Raw genomic sequence first — 19,049 nt, forward strand, 5'->3', positions numbered from 1 at the left:
ACGTTGTTTATGGTTTTACTCGTCCCCAGCATCTCTTATGTTCCAGTAATCTAATTGTCAGTAAGCCCTGTGGAAAAGTATATGTTCGTCTTCTCAAATTGAGGTGTTAACGGTTTGAATGACAACTCGTCACACTACGTAATAAAACGCGGAGGCAACATTACTGTTTCGACAGTCTTTTCGTTATGCATATTTCAGCAGGCGTCGAGCTCTGAGGAATGGAGTTTATTGTTCCCAAATGCAGAAGCTGACGCGTGTCCAGATGGACAACGGTCTACTGTTCGCACGTGCTTGGCTGCGCAAAGCGGAGGGGAGGAATGCTGACGTAAGCTTCCGCATCCGAGTGTGACGGCATGTCTCGGCGACCAACAACATTGAATAACAGCTGTTTAACGAACTCCCACGTTGTTACTTTAAGTGCCGTTTTACAGTTCTCTAGCGACTGAAAAAGTATTGAAATAGTGCTAAAGAGGTGTTCACATGTTAAGGGGAAATACAATGATGAGAACACATACACAGGTCATCATTTTCTTTGTGCGTTATTACGTGTAGATACCTGCTATGGAAGCACTTCAAACCAACTTGTAACGGCCTTTTTAGAGACAAGCTTGATACTGCCACAGAAAGTATAATGAATCTTCAGACAGATTACTTACAATACTGAGGGTACACAAAAACGTATAGGCACGCTAATAGATGGTGTGTTAACTATACAATTCGAAATTTGAGTGTATTGTGTCAATTTGCACTATTACTCTTAGACGATGCCCCTTGACGGCAGGAAGGTGTTGTATGAACGACTCTGAATACCTGAAGGCGAAACAGGACCACCGAACTGACTAAATGTTTCGTAGATTCGGGAGTTGCCGGCCGCGGTAGCCGTGCGGTTCTGGCGCTGCAGTCCGGAACCGCGGGACTGCTACGGTCGCAGGTTCGAATCTTGCCTCGGGCATGGGTGTATGTGATGTCCTTAGGTTAGTTAGGTTTAAGTAGTTCTAAGTTCTAGGGGACTTATGACCTAAGATGTTGAGTCCCATAGTACTCAGAGCCATTTGAACCATTTTTATATACTTTTTCCTATGGCGAAAACTGAAACAAAAGGTCTGTTAGGAAACACCGACGACTCTCGAGAGCATGAAATGCCTTGTAACACCGGTCTATGCTGCCGCTAACTCCAGACGAAATTCAACGTCCAGTATTGTCTCTCCGGATCTACTTTTTAGCGTGTAGCAATGCAAGTTGAACACTCTGAGTGCACGGTATGACAGCCGTGATAATAAACAAGGGAATCGTACCTGAGTTAGATGCTTGCTTACATTTGGTATAATAGGGCCCTGTTTGCGGATACTCGTCTCCTGACAGTAGGACATTGGTTTGTGGCGCTGTTATCTTGATACTCTTTGATCAAGGCACACATATGTTATGTCACTGGATGTCTCTTAGAAAGTTCTTACAAATGCCACAGAAAAAAGAACATAGTTCCATTTGAAGAACGATTCCATGTCGTAATTCGTTGACTGGAAACGATAAAAAAATACATGCGAACGTCAGGAAATTCACAATATTGTCAGCAATAACTTACCAAAAACCGAACACTGATACATTTATTCATTCTGGATATACACTGAAGCGCCAAAGAAACTGTTATAGGAATGTGTATGCAAATACAGAAATACGTAAACAGACAAAGCTGGCACAGTGGTCGCCAACGCCTATATAAGATAAGTGTCTGCTGCAGTTTTTAGATCGGTTACTGCTGCTACAAAAAAATGGTTCAAATGGCTCTGAGCACTATGGGACTTAACATCTATGGTCATCAGTCCCCTAGAACTTAGAAATACTTAAACCTAACTAACCTAAGGACATCACACAACACCCAGCCATCACGAGGCAGAGAAAATTCCTGACCCCGCCGGGAATCGAAACCGGGAACCCGGGTGTGGGAAGCGAGAACCCTATCGGACGACCACGAGATGCAGGTTATCAAGACTGAAGTGAGTTTAAACGTGGTGTTTTAGTCGGCGCACGAGCGATGGGACACAGCATCTCCGAGGTAGCGATAAAGTACGGATTTTCCCGTACGACCATTACACGAGTGTACCCTGAATATCTGGTAAAACATAAAATCTCCGACATCGCAGCGGCCGAAAAAAGATCTTACAAGAACGGGACCAACGACGGCTGAAGAGAATCGTTCAAAGTGACAGAAGTGCAACCCTTCCCCAAACTCCTGCAGATTTCAATGCTGGGCCATCAACAAGTATCAGGGTGCGAATCATTCAACGAAACATCGTCGATATGGCCTTTCGGAGATGAAGGTCCACTCGTGTGCCTTTGATGACTGCACGACACAAAGCTTTATGCCTGGCCTGGGTCCGTCAACAGCGACACTGAACTGTTGATTACTGGAAGGATGTTGCCTGGTCGGACAAGTCCGGTTTTAAATTGTATTGAGTGGGTGGATGTGTACGGGTATGGAGACAACGTCATGAATCCATGGACCCCGTCATGTCAGCAGTAGACTGTTCAAGCTGGTGGAGGCTTTGTAATGGTGTGGGACGTGTGTAGTTGGTGTGATATGGGACCCCTGATAGAGCTAGACACGACTCTGACAGGTGACATGTAAGTAAGCATCCTATCTGGTCACCTGCCTCCATTCATGTCCATTGTGCGTTCCGACGGACTTGGGTAATTCCAGCAGGCAAATGCGGCACCGCGCACGTCCAGAATTGTTGCTGAGTGGCTCCAGAAACACTCTCCTGAGTTTAAACAACTTCGCTGGCCACCAAACTCCCCAGATATGAACATTATTGGGCATATCTGGATTGCCTTGCAACGTGCTTTTCAGAAGAGATCTCCACTCCCTCGAACTCTTAGAGTTTTATGGACAGCCCTGCAGGCTTCATGGTGTCAGCTCCCTCCAGCACTACTTCAGCCGTTAGTCGAGTCCATGCCACGTCGTTTGCGGCACTACGGCGTGCTCGGCAGGTGTACCAATTTCTTTGGCTCTTCTGTGTATTTGGGGTGGCCTGTCTTAGCTTCCACGCCTTGTACCTAGTATATAGTGTGTGTCAGGCGCATAAGCGCATTCTGGATATACTTGGGGTAGCTTGTCTTAGCTGCCTTACCATGTACAGAGTGTATACGGGGTGTTAGGAATATAGCCGGCCGCGGTGGTCTCGCGGTTCTAGGCGCGCTGTCCGGAACCGTGCAACTGCTACGGTCGCAGTTTCGAATCCTGTCTCGGACATGGATGAGTGTGATGTCCTTAGTTTAGTTAGGTTTAAGTAGTTCTAAGTTCTAGGGGACTGATGACCACAGCAGTTGAGTCCCATAGTGCTCAGAGCCATTTTTTTTTTTTTGTTAGGAATATAAGTGCAAATGTTTTTATTGGTGGCTGAGGACAGTGTACAGTACGACATTAAATCGGCGTTTTCTTCATTTTCAGACTAATAATTATAGTTATCAGGAGTAGTGTGTTTATAGTTTGGTTAATACCTCCAGATATATGTGGCAAGAGTAAGTCATTAATGCTTATTTTCCTTTGCGCAGCACGTCAGGTGTTAAAGTGTGGGCGCGTCGATGCAAAACAGTTAGTCTATACTAACTGGTGCAGTCCACTTCATGGTGAAATTACGACTGTGCATGAAACATCATATAGTAAATTATAAGATGTGTCTGGGTGAAGACTGTTAGACGCAGAAAAAACAAGTAACACAGTGAACTGGATCCATATTAATGTACCAGTGATCACAATATCTGTACTTATACCCCTAATCACTTCTTTCTCCCTCTGTCTGTCTGTCTCGTTTTATACACACACGCGCGCGCACACACACACACACATACACACAGCACCACACCACATCACATAGGTTCTTCCCCAGCAGAGAACGGCACAATAGTGCTTGGAATCCGGCTCTGTCTCTCATCAAAAAACAGAGGGACAGCATTAGTGCTACCTCACCTGTTGATTATTAGTAACTATCGATATTTCGGATGTTGGTTATCTTTGTTTGTGTTGACACTTGCTCTGTGTGTGGCATCTTCCTTGTTTCTCCTCTGTGAACCGAGGTATTACATTTCCTTGCACATTTCTTCTGCCTTGCATTTGTGCGTTGAGAATGGTGGGGTGTGCTTCTGTCGAAATGTCGTCGGTGTTCGACGACGTCACTCGGCAGCAAACCCGTAAATTATTTGAACATTTGTAATATACTTTACAGTAATACACTCCTGGAAATGGAAAAAAGAACACATTGACGCCGGTGTGTCAGACCCACCATGCTTGCTCCTGACACTGCGAGAGGGCTGTACAAGCAATGATCACACGCACGACACAGCGGACACACCAGGAACCGCGGTGTTGGCCGTCGAATGGCGCTAGCTGCGCAGCATTTGTGCACCGCCGCCGTCAGTGTCAGCCAGTTTGCCGTGGCATACGGAGCTCCATCGCAGTCTTTAACACTGGTAGCATGCCGCGACAGCGTGGACCTGAACCGTATGTGCTGTTGACGGACTTTGAGCGAGGGCGTATAGTGGGCATGCGGGAGGCCGGGTGGACGTACCGCCGAATTGCTCAACACGTGGGGCGTGAGGTCTCCACAGTACATCGATGTTGTCGGCAGTGGTCGGCGGAAGGTGCACGTGCCCGTCGACCTGGGACCGGACCGCAGCGACGCACGGATGCACGCCAAGACCGTAGGATCCTACGCAGTGCCGTAGGGGACCGCACCGCCACTTCCCAGCAAATTAGGGACACTGTTGCTCCTGGGGTATCGGCGAGGACCATTCGCAACCGTCTCTATAAAGCTGGGTTACGGTCCCGCACACCTTTAGGCCATCTTCCGCTCACGCCCCAACATCGTGCAGCCCGCCTCCAGTGGTGTCGCGACAGGCGTGAATGGAGGGACGAATGGAGACGTGTCGTCTTCAGCGATGAGAGTCGCTTCTGCCTTGGTGCCAATGATGGTCGTATGCGTGTTTGGCACACTGAATAGTGCACGGTACATCCAAACCGTCATCGAACCCATCGTTCTACCATTCCTAGACCGGCAAGGGAACTTGCTGTTCCAACAGGACAATGCACGTCCGCATGTATCCCGTGCCACCCAACGTGTTCTAGAATGTGTAAGTCAACTACCCTGGCCAGCAAGATCTCCGGATCTGTCCCCATTGAGCATGTTTGGGACTGGATGAAGCGTCGTTTCACGCGGTCTGCACGTCCAGCACGAACGCTGCTCCAACTGAGGCGCCAGGTGGAAATGGCATGGCAAGCCGTTCCACAGGACTACATCCAGCATCTCTACGATCGTCTCCATGGGAGAATAGCAGCCTGCATTGCTGCGAAAGGTGGATATACACTGTACTAGTGCTGACATTGTGCATGCTCTGTTGCCTGTGTCTATGTGCCTGTGGTTCTGTCAGTGTGATCATGTGATGTATCTGACCCCAGGAATGTGTCAATAAAGTTTCCCCTTCCTGGGACAATGAATTCACGGTGTTCTTATTTCAATTTCCAGGATTGTAGATTTGACCCACAAAAGATGACACACAAATGTCGAAATCAGTCGGAGTGAATAGAAACAAATAAATAGCGTTTTGCGTAAGGCGGATTTTAAAAAATGCAGATTTTAAATCGCAAACACAGAAAAGCGTCAAGAGGAGCTTCCAACCTGAGCAAAATGATTCTTTCAACCAAGTAGTGTTGGAACGCTTAGCGAAGTAGGATTTTTAAGGCGGTCAGTAAGACCTACACACTTTAAAACTTGAATATCGTGTTCTGTCTGTTGTTAGTTATAGAATAATTTTCCGGGGAAGTAGTTATGGATCTCATTCCACTGTAAATCACAGAAGCAGCTAGTGACAATTTTATCATTTTAGAAAAAAAAAATATGAACACTGTAAGCCAATACTCAAACAACTTAAATTCTCTCCCTAGTGTGTACCGCAAATGAGCATTTACAGACCTAACACAAAAACTCCGATGACCAATCGTATAACAGAAAAAAAGCCAATTAGACGTCTCACTGGGCAACAAAATTTTAAAGTGCTTTGGAATCAAAATGTACAATGATGAGATAGCTCCATTAAAGAAAAACACATCGTAGTACTGTCATACACGCAATGGCAGTTATACGGTCCACCACTCGCCGGCCCGTGTGGCCGAGCGGTTCTAGGCACTACAGTCTGGAACCGCGCGACCGCTACGGTGGCAGGTTCGAATCCTGCCTCGGGCATGGATGTGTGTGATGTCCTTAGGTTGGTTAGGTTTAAGTAGTTCTAAGTTCTAGGGTACTGATGACCTCAGAAGTTAAGTCCCATAGTGCTCAGAGCCATTTGAACCATTTGAACGGTCCACCACTCCTTTTTTAATTTACGATAGTTGCGATCCGGAAAAAGACTATGGAATGCGAAGAAAATCTTTTACAAAAGTCTGGAACTCAATCTCAAGTGGGATTAATATTGTTAGTAAAATTAAAATAAAATGTTTCATATAACTTTTTCTCGCTAAGACCGACTGATAAAAGAAGCTTGTGAAAGTCTTAAAACTCGCATCAACTTTAACAGAGATCGAGCTTACCGAGTGGAGCAACGAAGTACACTATCTGGTCAAAAGTGTCAGCACACACCTTTAGTGAACATTAATATAGAAAGTGCCCACCTTTCTCATTTATGGCGGCTTTAATTATGCTGGAGGCATTTTTAATGAGGTGTCGGAATGTGTGAGGAATGGTAGTCCGTTCTTCCTCAAGAACGGGAATCAGAGAATCTGGTGATGGACGCTGAGGCCTAAGGCAAAGGTGACGTTCCAACTCATGCCAGAAGTGTGTCACTGGGTTGAGTTTGGGACTCTGAGCAGGCTAGTCCATTTCAGATATGTTATTGCCCACACACCATTGCCTCAGAAATGCTGCGTTATGAAAGTGCACTTATTATACTGAGACAATCATCGTGTCTGAATAAGACGCAGAGTACACAGTCACAATGCTGTAAAACATATCCCTCCACATTTAGCGTTTTCTTAAGTATGGGGACACACACTAACCACGGATAACAGTCCCATACTGTAATACCACCTCCTCCGTACTTCACAGCCGGCCGGTGTGGCGCTTCAGTCTGGAACCGCGCGACATCTACGGTCGCAGGTTCGAATCTTGGCTCGGGCATGGATATGTGTGATGTCCTTAGCTTAGCTAGGTTTAAGTAGTTCTAAGTTCTAGGGGACTGATGACCTGAGATGTGAAGTCCCGTAGTGCTCAGAGCCATTTGAACAATTTTTTTCGTACTTCACTACTGGCTCTACGTGACGAAACGCAACATTTCCAGGCATTCGTCAGACCCAAACACAAACTCTTCCATAGAATTGCCACATGGTATAGCGTGATTCATCACTCCAAACAGCTCATTTCCAGTCATCCACTGTCCACTGAAGTCGTTCGTTGCACCACTTCAAGCATTGCTCAGTACTTACTACAGACATGTATGGCTTATGAGGAGCAGTTCGACCATCGTACCTCATTCTTTTTAACACACTATGTAGTCACTGTGCTAGATAGACTACTGGTAGCACTCTGGAACTCACGAGTGATTCCCTCCGCTGATTTCATGCAATTTTTTGCAACCATCCTCTGCAATGTCAGATTTTACCTGTCTGTCAGTACATTAAGTCTGCCTGACATTCACTGACCGAGGTGGCGCAGTGGTTAGCACACTGGACTCGCATTCGGAAGGTTGACGGTTCAATCCCGCTTCCGGCCATCCTGATTTAGGTTTTCTGTTCAAAAAATGGTTCAAATAGCTCTAAGCACTATGGGACTTAACATCTGAGTTCATCAGTCCCCTGAACTTAAAACAACTTAAACGTAAGGCACTACAGTCTGGAACCGCGCGACCGCTACGGTCGCAGGTTCGAATCCTGCCTCGGGCATGGATGTGTGTAATGTCCTTAGGTTAGTTAGTTTTAAGTAGTTCTAAGTTCTAGGGGACTGATGACCTCAGAAGTTAAGCCACCTAAGGACACCACACACATCCACGTCCGAGGTAAGATTCGAACCTGCGACCGCAGCAGCTTCACGGTTCTGGTCTGAAGCGCCTAGAACCGCTCGGTCACAACGGCCGGCTAGGTTTTCCGTGATTTCCCTAAATCGCTCCATTCAAATGCCGGGATGGTTCTTTTGAAAGGGCACAGCCGAATTCCTTCCGCATCCTTCCCTAATCCGATGAGACCAATGACCTCGCTGTCTGGTCTCCTCTCCCAAACAACCCAACTCTGCCTGACATTGGCTTAACTGAAGTTGTTGCTTCGCATTTACCCTTCACAATCACATCACTAACAATCGAATTGGGCAGCTTTAGTAGGGTAGAAATATCACTGATGGGTTTTGTGGTGACATCCAGTGACTATACTTCGTTCATCGTAAGAATTAACCTGGTGTAAACAAACACAAACGGGATGATTTGTCAGAAGCCGTAGGACACGTTCACTGGTGTTGTTATGCGTTTGGAGGTAGGTCCTACTTATGTGCCGTCGGAAATAGATTACTGGAAGTTGTGTACATATCTAGAGGTGTTTACTCAAATGTTCAAATGTGTGTCAAATCTTATGGGACTTAACTGCTAAGGTGATCAGTCCCTAAGCTTACACACTACTTAACCTAAATTATCCTAAGGACAAACACACACACCCATGCCCGAGGGAGGACTCGAACCACCGCCGGGACCAGCCGCACAGTCCATGACTGCAGCGCCTGAGACCGCTCGGCTAATCCCGCACGGCAGAGGTGTTTACTGCTGAGTCCATATCACAGACAATATAAGCTTCTTTAGTGTAAATCTGAGTCAACTGAGACCTTGATGGCCTTCTCAGGTATTCAGCGATGGGTCTCGCTTTTGTTTGTAGCGGTCAAATCGACGGCAACAAGCCTGTAGATGAGTTGTAAGGTCACAGGAAGCAGCAATTCTTGAGTCCTTCCACATGCAGTGTTCTGTTTGCTAGAATCTCTTCAATCCAGTCGCGCAGTTGGTCTGATATTCCATACACTCGCATTTCATTCATTAGGCGGCAGTGCGAAACTGTATCGAACTTCTTTCATAAGACAAGAAACACGGTACCTGCGCCTGTATCTACTGCTCTCTGTGTCTTGTGGACGAGCAGAGCGAACTGGGTTCCACAAGGTCGCTGCTTTCAGGACTTATGTTGGTTCCTACAGGGCAAATTTTCGGTCTCCAGAAACGTCACAATGCGCGAGCATGAAACACGTTCCAAAATTCTACAAAAGACCGACGTCAGAGGTATAGACCTATGTCGACGACCCTTCCACTTACACATAGTGTTACAATCTGATAAATTCACGCTAACATGGTGATGTACTGAGTGTCGTTCGAACCTCGCACCATCCACAATTCCCTGCACCAAGCGTCGGTCATCAGCAGGTCTTTCTGCATTGCGCTACAATTTTCTAGCTTTGAAACTTCTCTGTATCGCCCGCAAAAAGCCTGATGGAACTTCTGCCGTTATCTACTAGGTCACGTCTGCTAGGGAATTGGAAAGGTGATGTAATGATGTTCGTACATTATGTACTCTCCGGTAGACATTATATGAGGCATTTTCAGAAGGTAAGTGTACTAGGCTTGTATAATCTTTTAGAAGAAGAGTGCCTAAAAAGAATTGTAAGATATTGGTAGTACACTTATTGGCTGTTTTTCCACATAATCAGCATCCCGTTCAGTGCATGATGTGAGCCGTTCCACAGGCTTCTTTATGTCCTCCTCGAGAACCCTCCCGCAGGCTCCTTCCCCCACTTCAGAACCTCTATCTGCATTTGCGCTTCAAGTGCATATTTAATTCCACTCATGTGTGCCTTCAGAGAAGTGTAAAGATGATAACTGAAGGCACTAGCTCAGTGGAATGCCGGGAGTGGTTCAAAACATCTGAACCAAACGAGTCCAAGACCTTTTTGATGGCTAAGCCTTTGTGAGGACAGGCTTTGTCGTCCAACAAACACGCTCCTCTCTTCAGCATACCCCTACTTTGTTTTGAATGGTCATTTTGGGGTATTTTAGGGTCTAACATTACCATTGCGCATTGATGGTATCCCCATGAGGCAGAAATTCGACCAAAATGATATCTTTTCGATCCCAAACCACTGAAGCCATTACCTTTTTGCGCAAAATTGTGCTTCTGAATTTTTTGGCCGTTGGAGAATTGGTGTGATGCCACTGCAACGACTGTCTTTTTGTCTCAGGTGTGTAATGAGCCACCATGTTTCATCTCCATTCACAGCAGAGCTCATAAAGTCCTCACTGTCGTCTTCAAGTAGCTCAAAAAACACATGCGTGCTACTGACTCAATGCTAAGGTCATCAGTCCCTAATCTTACAGACTACCTAACCTAAATTATCCTACGGACAAACACAAACACCCATGTCCGAGGGAGGACTCGAACCTCCGTCGGGACCAGCCGCACAGTCCATGACTGCAGCGCTGAGACCGCTCGGCTAATCCCGCGCGGCGCTACTGACTCAATTTTTATTGTGCTGCTCTGTCAGCTGTTTCGATAACCATCTTACCCACAGTTTCCAGTATCCCAGCGTCTCTGCGAGTGCATCGTGATGGAATTATGGAGAGTTGTGAAAACATCGCAGAAATTCCATCCACTATCAATCATCGGTCTTCACGAACAGTTTCCTCGATTTTTTGCATCAATTCATGAATGAAAATGGAAAGTCTTCGACATCTCAGATCGTAATGAAATTTGTTCTGCCTCCACTAAACTTCTTACACCATTTAAGCACAACCGTTCTGTTGATAACACCTTCGCTTTAACAGTTTTGATTCTCCAAAAAATGTGGTAAGTGTTGCTCCTTCTGCGAGTAGAAAGCGGATCCCAGCAAATGGATTGTTCTTGGCGGGATTTCTCACTGACATCTTTCAAGCATTTGGACAACACAACGGTGTTTATGTACTATCGTGTTCCTGCGATTCTCGCTCTGGTCAGGGGACCCTCCACTACTATTCACTGCTGACAGCCCTCAAAAAATTAAAAAACGTAGCCCATTATGGTCACGGTACACTTACTTTCTGAATGTGCCTCGTACTGTGGCTTGCGGCGAAAGATATGTGCGAGGGTTGGAACTTTATTAGTGGCAACTATTTATTTACAGCTAGCACGAAATAGATACGTGTTTCAAAGTTTTACTGACCTTCAGAGTAGTCACCAGCATTGTGTATAACCCGTTGGCAGCGATGTGGAAGTCGTAGGATACTCTTAGCAGTGCCAGTTGTGGTAAAAGTTTGAGCGGGGCAGTCTATTGGCCAACGAATTTGTAGCAGTTCTGAAGCGAACCCCGTGAAGTGTTTCCTCCAGTTTAGAAATCGAATTGAACTCACGAGGGCTTAAGTCATGAGAGTGCAGTAGGTACTATAGCACCCTAGCAGCCCCATGAGTGAAACAAATCAGTAACAGCTTGCACTGTACGTGCTTGAGCATTGTCCTGGAAAATGACGGTCAGGTCCTGCAGAAAGTGTCATCACTTCTGTCTCTACGCTGTTCATTTTTGGAATACAACCTACGACCAGCTTATAAACAGAAGTGATGACACTTTCTGAAGGACCTGACTATCATTTTGCAGGACAGTGCTCAAGCACGTATAGAGCAAGCTGTAACTGATTTGTTTGACTGATGGGACTGCTAAGTGCTATACCACCTACTGGACTCCCCTGACTTAAGTCCTAGTGAGTTCAACTCGATTTCTAAAGTGATGGAAACACTTCACGGCACTCATTTCAGAACTGCTACAAATTCGTCGAGCAATAGACCGCGCCGCTCGAACTATCAACACAACTGGTACTGCTAAGAGTATCCTATGACTTCCCCATCGCTGGCAACGGGTTATACTCAATACTGGTGACTACTTTGAAGGTCAATAAAACTTTGAAACTCTTATCTATTTTGTACGAGCTGTAAATAAATAGTTGCCACTATTAAAGTTCCAGCCCTCATATATGAATGCTACTACCAAGGGGAGGCCACGACGTTTGGAACGCGGATTTACTGCAAACTTCGCACACTTGTGGTACTCCATGAGGAGAACAAAGTGTGTAAGCAGTAGCGCGTACTTCTCAAGCGTTATTGAGAAAATCGCTAGATAATATCGGTCGTTAAATATACATACCTGTGCGTGGCCATTTTTACCATGAAGCTGCGGCAGGCGAATGGTTGCCGGCATCATAGCTCATCGTGCTCGGCCAGAGAGCTGGTTGGCCTCTGTAATAAAAAAAACTGAATGGAAGGATCAATAAACGAAGTTTAACGGACGTCATGTGACATCCGTAACGACCAAACACAACTGTCAACAACGAACAAAATGAAAAAAAGAAGTGCTTAGCTGGATCTATGAATCGAGTCCCGTTCGTCAGTTTTTTTAATTTCTAATAAAGTAATTTTCTTTACTATTTATGTTAAAACTGATATAATGGGAAAAATACGTGTAATCGGATGAACTTTTATTAAATTTACAGTGTTGTTTGGCAGTCTACAAATGTTTATTATCACAAATAATGTAACATTCATAGCTATCGACTAGTAAACTGAAAATGTATGCTTGTCCGTGTCTTCAAAATTCGTATTTAATCAAAAGAGAACGAGAAATTGCTTCTCGTGAAGACGCTATTAAAATACAGTCGATACTGCATGAACGATTATCAGCACCGATATTTAAGGAAATGCTGCGTTATGCATGGTTTGCTTCCAAATTACCGTCTGAAAGAGAGGTTTTAAAAACGTTAACGAGGTTTGTTTTTCCACGGAAAACCTCAGAAGACCTTGCGTATGCGAAAACATAGCATTTATTCAACTGGTGCTGTTTAACTGCCGGCCGGAGTGGCCGAGCGTTTCTAGGCGCTACAGTATGGAGGCGCGCGACCGCTACGGTCGCATGTTCGAATCCTGACTTGGACATGGATGTGTGTGGTGTTCTTATTTTAGTTAGGTTTAAGTAGTTCCAAGTTCCAGGGGACTGATGACCTCAGAAGTTAAGTCCCATAGGGCTCAGAGCCATTTGAACCGTTTAACTTTATGTTTTCCATGTTTTTACAAAAAATACCATCCTGAAACTTGTACTCGTAGCGTCGTAAGCGACGGCTAATTGTACATCTTTCGAAAGCAGTCTGTGCCGGCCAAAACTTGTAGGTAACAAGTCGTTTAGGGCTCCTTCCAGGTATAAGGGATTTCTCAAATCACGGACAAGCATACATTTTCAGTATCACTTTATCCGTTTGCTCGTTTACTAGTCGATAGTTATGAATATTATATTATTTGTGATAATAAAAATTTGTTGACTATTTAATAAAATTGTAAATTTAATAAACGTTCATCCGATTACACGTATTTTTCCCAATATGTCAAGTCTAATATTACTGTGTTTGAAATTTAAAAAAACTGACAAACGGGACTCGATCCAGTGATTACAGGGCTTGAACGCTAACTACTCGGCTGTCGCCGCTTCATGGTAAAATTGGCCACGCACAGGTATGTATTTGACGACCGAAATTACCTTGCGATTTTCTCAATAACGCTTGGTAAGTACGCGCTGTTGCTTACACATTTTGTTGTCCTCATGGAGTACTACAAGTGTGCGAAGTTTGCAGTAAATCCGCGTTCCAAACGTCGTGGCCTCCCTTTGTAAGTGGCAAAATGATCTTCACTGTTATATGTCGCACAGCGCTCTTCTAACGATGTTGCGAGTAGAAAGTACGTATACCTCATACACAGCGAATAGCCATGGGGCGAGAATTGAGATGGGTCATGAAGGCATGACGCGGAGAGCATAGTGGAGCCACTGCATGTTGCAGGTCGGCCTCGACCGGTCTATCCGCAACGCTCGCGTAGCCGCCGAGAAATGCGGGTGGGCGCGTGGTCGGACTACCTTCCTTAGCGAGCCAGCTGGAGGCGCCCAAGGCGGCCCACACCTGTCTGCTTTCTCCTGGCACGCCCGCCGATTAACGAACAGGCCGCGGCCGGCCTCGCGGTAGGTCACAAACCGTTGATTAGTTCAACCTCGAGCGTTCAACGAGAACTCTTTACGCCCGCTATTTAGATTGCTCAAAAGAATTAGGGGAAGATGACTTTTAGGCGTCTGCCACACTGCACTGAGCAGTAATTAAGAACTGGATACATTCGTCGAATTATACTTTTATCTTTCAAAAGTGAAGAACACGACAAAACAGGCCGGGCGGTGTGGCCGAGCGGTTCTAGGCGCTTCAGTCTGGAACTGCGCCACCGCTACGGTCGCAGGTTCGAATCCTGCCTCTGGCATGGTTGTGTGTGATCTCCTTAGGTTAATTAGGTTTAAGTAGAATGAGATTTTCACTCTGCAGTGGAGTGTGCGCTAATATGAAAGTTCCTGGCAGATTAAAACTGTGTGCCGGACCGAGACTCGAACTCGGGATCTTTGCCTATCGCGGGCAAGTACTCTACCAACTGAGCTACCCAAGCACAACTCACGCTCCGTCCTCACAGCTCTACTTCTGCCAGTACCTCGCCTCCTACGTTCCAAACTTTACAGAAGCTCTCCTGCAAGTTTCGCAGGAGAGCTTCTGTAAAGTTTGGAAGGTAGGAGGCGAGGTACTGGCAGAAGTAGCGCTGTGAGGACGGAGCGTGAGTCGTGCTTGGGTAGCTCAGTTGGTAGAGCACTTCCTAAGTTTAAGTAGTTCTAAGTTATAGGGGACTGATGAGCTCAGAAGTTAAATCCCATAGTGCTCAGAACCATTTGAACCATTTTTGAACGACAAAACACTTACATCCTCGATCGTTTATACAAAAAAACTGAAAACAAAGTGCAATGAATCATTCATCCCGCCGTCCTGGGCGCTTTTCATTGGAGCTTCAATAACGTGTATGCCCTCCGTGAGCGTTCGTCACCGCCTGACACCTACGTCGTATACTCCGTAAATGTCTGCGGAAGTCACCCTGTGGTATCCGTTCCCATGTTCAATGAGTGCCCATAAGAGTTCTTGGAGGGCCTGTGGTGGAACAAGACGTCCTCAGACACGTCTGTCACGCTTGTTCAACATATGCGCTATGGTGTTTAGGTCGGAAATCTATTCTATTACTTCTATGTCGAGGCTTCGCAAGACATTCCTGCTGACGCCAGCCACATAGGGGCTGGCACTAGAAGTAATCCAGGTCCACCACCGTATGCAGCAGCCACTACAAGGTCCAACAGGATCTGTTCGTTGTACTGGCTGGCGGTAAGACGACCGTGGACTACCAGAAGATCCGTATGCCTGTCAGAACAAAAGCCTCCCTACATCATCGCAGAACCTTGGAAATCTATCGATTTCCTGGACGACATTTGGCAGGTAACTATCACCACGAGTTTCCGCACACGAGCACAGCCATCGCCTTGCGTCGCTGGGTATCTGGACTCGTCAGTGGCGAAATTGCCAGTTGACATGGGAATGGCAGAACTGAAGACAGCTACAAGATGTCGTCATGTCAAGAGGGATACTCTAACAGGACATCTGGATCTTAAGGTCCTTTACCGTAATCTGTTCATCACAGTCTGATTGGCCACAGCGGCTCCAGTGGCCCTTCTGAGATCTTCTTGCAGTGCTCTGGTGGTGTCGGTATGAGGCTGCAACGCAGATATGGCGAAATATCTGTCTTCAAGTGGCATCGTAATGTTTCAAGAGCCTTGTCCATCCTCCTTGTGTACTGACTTGTCTCCCTGTAGCATTTCCACATCCTATGTATGACACTTGGAGAGACATTAGCATCTGCAGCAACAAGACAGAAATCATCCATTTTGAAGCAAACAGACTGCCCTTGCAACTCACATTGCATTAAGACGTCGTACTGCATGTGTTTGGTTGGTTTAGTTGAGGGTAGGGGACCATACAGTAAGGCCATCGGTCCCATCGGAATAGGGAAGGATGGGGAATGAAGTCGGCCGTGCCCTTTCAAAGGAGTCATCCCGGAATTTTCCTGAAGCGATTTAGGGAAATCACGAGAAACCTAAATCAGGCTGGCCGGACGCGGGTTTGAACCATCGTCCTCACACTGCGCCACCTCGCTCACTGAGTGTGCTTGGCTGAATACGAAGTCCACACTGGAACATCAACCATCACTTCCTTCCGAGGGGTCACCCATCGCTGTAATCCACAACAAAGCCAATAGATGGTGAATGATTTTAATTGCTGCCTACATTGAAAGCGAGTATCCCAAGCCATGTAATAAGACCATCCACTGTATCAACATAGATTTAACATACCGGACGGTGATACTTCTGTTCCCCCAATTCTTTTGAACATCGTACGGGCATATTACTAAGTGGTTATTCCGAGGGACTGAATCCATACCCAGTTGCAGGTATCTGGCAACAAAAATTTGGTTTTCGAGATTTCATATAAATAGTGACAGAAGTAAAAAGTTTAAAATGTTGTCAGACTTTCCTGATTAAAAAGTGCAAACTTGTCTGAAAGCATCAGCGTAGTAAGACAAGTAGTATCGTTAAAAGCTGTGTGTATGCATTGAGGTAGCGTAACTCACTGCACGCGAATACCCAGACTGTATTCAGCCAGTAATTGAGAACGAGAGCGCTTAGTGACCTCCAACAAACTTTACACATGATTTCTAACTTTTGCGAAACTTTTCCTCGCCAACAACCCGCACAAAATGACGAAAGGAAAAAAAGTTTATCACTTAATATATTTTCGTTGTTCGACAATGAAACTGCCGCATCAACCATGACGTTCCAATTTATTACTTCTTCTAATTTATTACTTCTTTACAGCACAATGCTGGTGTACGCACAAGTGGTCCGGAGCACACTGTTCATTGTACATTGTTGAACATGGGGTCCGCAGGAACCACCCCTACGTGTTCACATTTTGACCCAGCGATATTGTCAATTACGACTGCGATGGGTACGAGACCATCGGGTCTATACATTAGGTGAGTGGCAGACCTGTCACGAGTTACCACATTTCGATTGCTTTCTTTTCGTCTTACTAAATACCCTAGAAACCGGAAGCTGTGAACTGTCCGAAAAGTGAGTGAGAATCTATAAGAGCTGTGTAACCTTTGGAACATTATTGTTCAACATAGTTGTCCTTCAGTCCATTACTTCAAAATAAACAGTATCTATAGTAAAACTGAAACTGTCGATTTTTAATGAATGTTTTACTTGAAAATTGTTGATTTGTAGTGTGGAACAGAGGGATGCTCTAGTGGACCCAACGACATTTTACCTATTACGCAGTTATTAATTTACCAGCATTTCACACTTGCAGTGGCTTATCTTGCGCTTACGTTAACCTGCGATCTTGCAATTCTAATCACTTTTCTAATCTATGGGGTGTTTTCCAACCGGATAACGCTCTCTCACATAGCGCTATTCTAACCCAACATGCTCTGCTGAGTGTCGACATGTCGACATGACTCGGGCATGGATGTGTGTGATGTCCTTAGGTTAGTTAGGTTTAAGTCGTTCTAAGTTCTAGGGGACTGATGACCTTAGATGTTAAGTCTCATAGTGCTCAGAACGTTCCAGTATATTACTTCTTCTAATTTATTACTTCTTTACAACACAATGCTGGTGTACGCACAAGTGGTTCGGAGCACACCGTTCATTGTACATTGTTGAACATGGTGTGCGCAGGAACCACCCCTACGTGTTCACATTTTGATCCAACGACATTATCAATTACGACTGCAATGGGTGCGAGACCATCGGGTTTCGACCTTCGATCAGTGGAAACGTGTCGGCTCTTCGGGTGGATCACGTTATTGTCACACTAGGTCGATGGTCATTTACACAAACGCCGTCATCAAAGTGAACGGCCCTTCGAAACGTGCATCTTGCCACGGACACTGACTGGTGGGAGCAGTATTATGCTGTGGGAGACATTCTCTTATGCTTACGTTGAACCTGTGGTAGTAATCGAAGACACGTTGACAGCTGCGTCTCTTTACGCCTGATGTCTTCCCTGACTGCGATGTCATTTTTCAGCAGTGTAACTGTCGCCGTGCTACAGTGGTTTGAGGAGCATTATAGTGAACTCACGTTGATGTATCGGCCACCAAAGTCGCCTGATGTAAATGCTCTGGAATCCATCTGGGTCGCTAACAGGCGGCATCACCGCGTACGCAAATCAGCGGCCCGTTATTTACGCAAATTACGTGACCTTTACGTAGACACCTAATGCCACATGCCTCCACAAACCTACCAGAGAACTGTCGGATCTCTGATACGCAGAATCAGCGATGTATTTCGTTCCAAAGATGCTCAGACAATCTTTTAAGCAAGTTCAGATTCAAATGGCTCCAAGCACTATGGGACTTAACATCTGAGGTCATCAGTCCCCTAAACTTAAAACCACTTAAACCTAACTAACCTAAGGACATCACAAACATCCACGCCCGAGGCAGGATTCGAACCCGTGACAGTAGCAGTAGCGCGGTTCCGGACTGAAGCGCCTAGACCCGCTCCGCCACCGCGGCCGGCTATATTAAGCAGGTGGTCATCATCTTTTGGCTCAACAGTGTATAACATATTAACTCATTTGCAAAGCCACCAGAAAGTTGAAGCTCTCTTACACAAGGGAGTCCGATTCCTTAAATAATCGGGAGCTGCTAGCATAGGCATAATGTGTTACCAAAATAAACTGCTATTCTACCGCTATTCATGGCGAGAATCTGCAGAGCAGATGTATAAGATAGGAGGATAGGATTTAACGTTAAGTCGACATCGTTAAAATTTTATTGGTGCTATTATCAGGTGCGACTGGATCCTACTCGATAGAGCAAAGTTCTCATTTTTTTCTCCATGTGTTCTTTCTTTGTCCGGTCTATTTTGTTCCGCTGTCTTCGTAGTTTTGACTTGCGAGTGTGTCAAATCAGGTCTTTACAAGTTTCTGTCTAAGATTTTTGAGGAATTTGGTGTGGCCCCTTACTAGGATTGCACCAAGCAGAAAAAGTATTTCCAGCAGCGTAATGACATGTTGTACCTGTAGTAAAAAGTAATACAGCATTTTCCTATCACGTTTAT

This window comes from Schistocerca gregaria, chromosome 8, assembly GCF_023897955.1.
Source record: "Schistocerca gregaria isolate iqSchGreg1 chromosome 8, iqSchGreg1.2, whole genome shotgun sequence".
Lineage (NCBI taxonomy): Eukaryota > Metazoa > Arthropoda > Insecta > Orthoptera > Acrididae > Schistocerca > Schistocerca gregaria.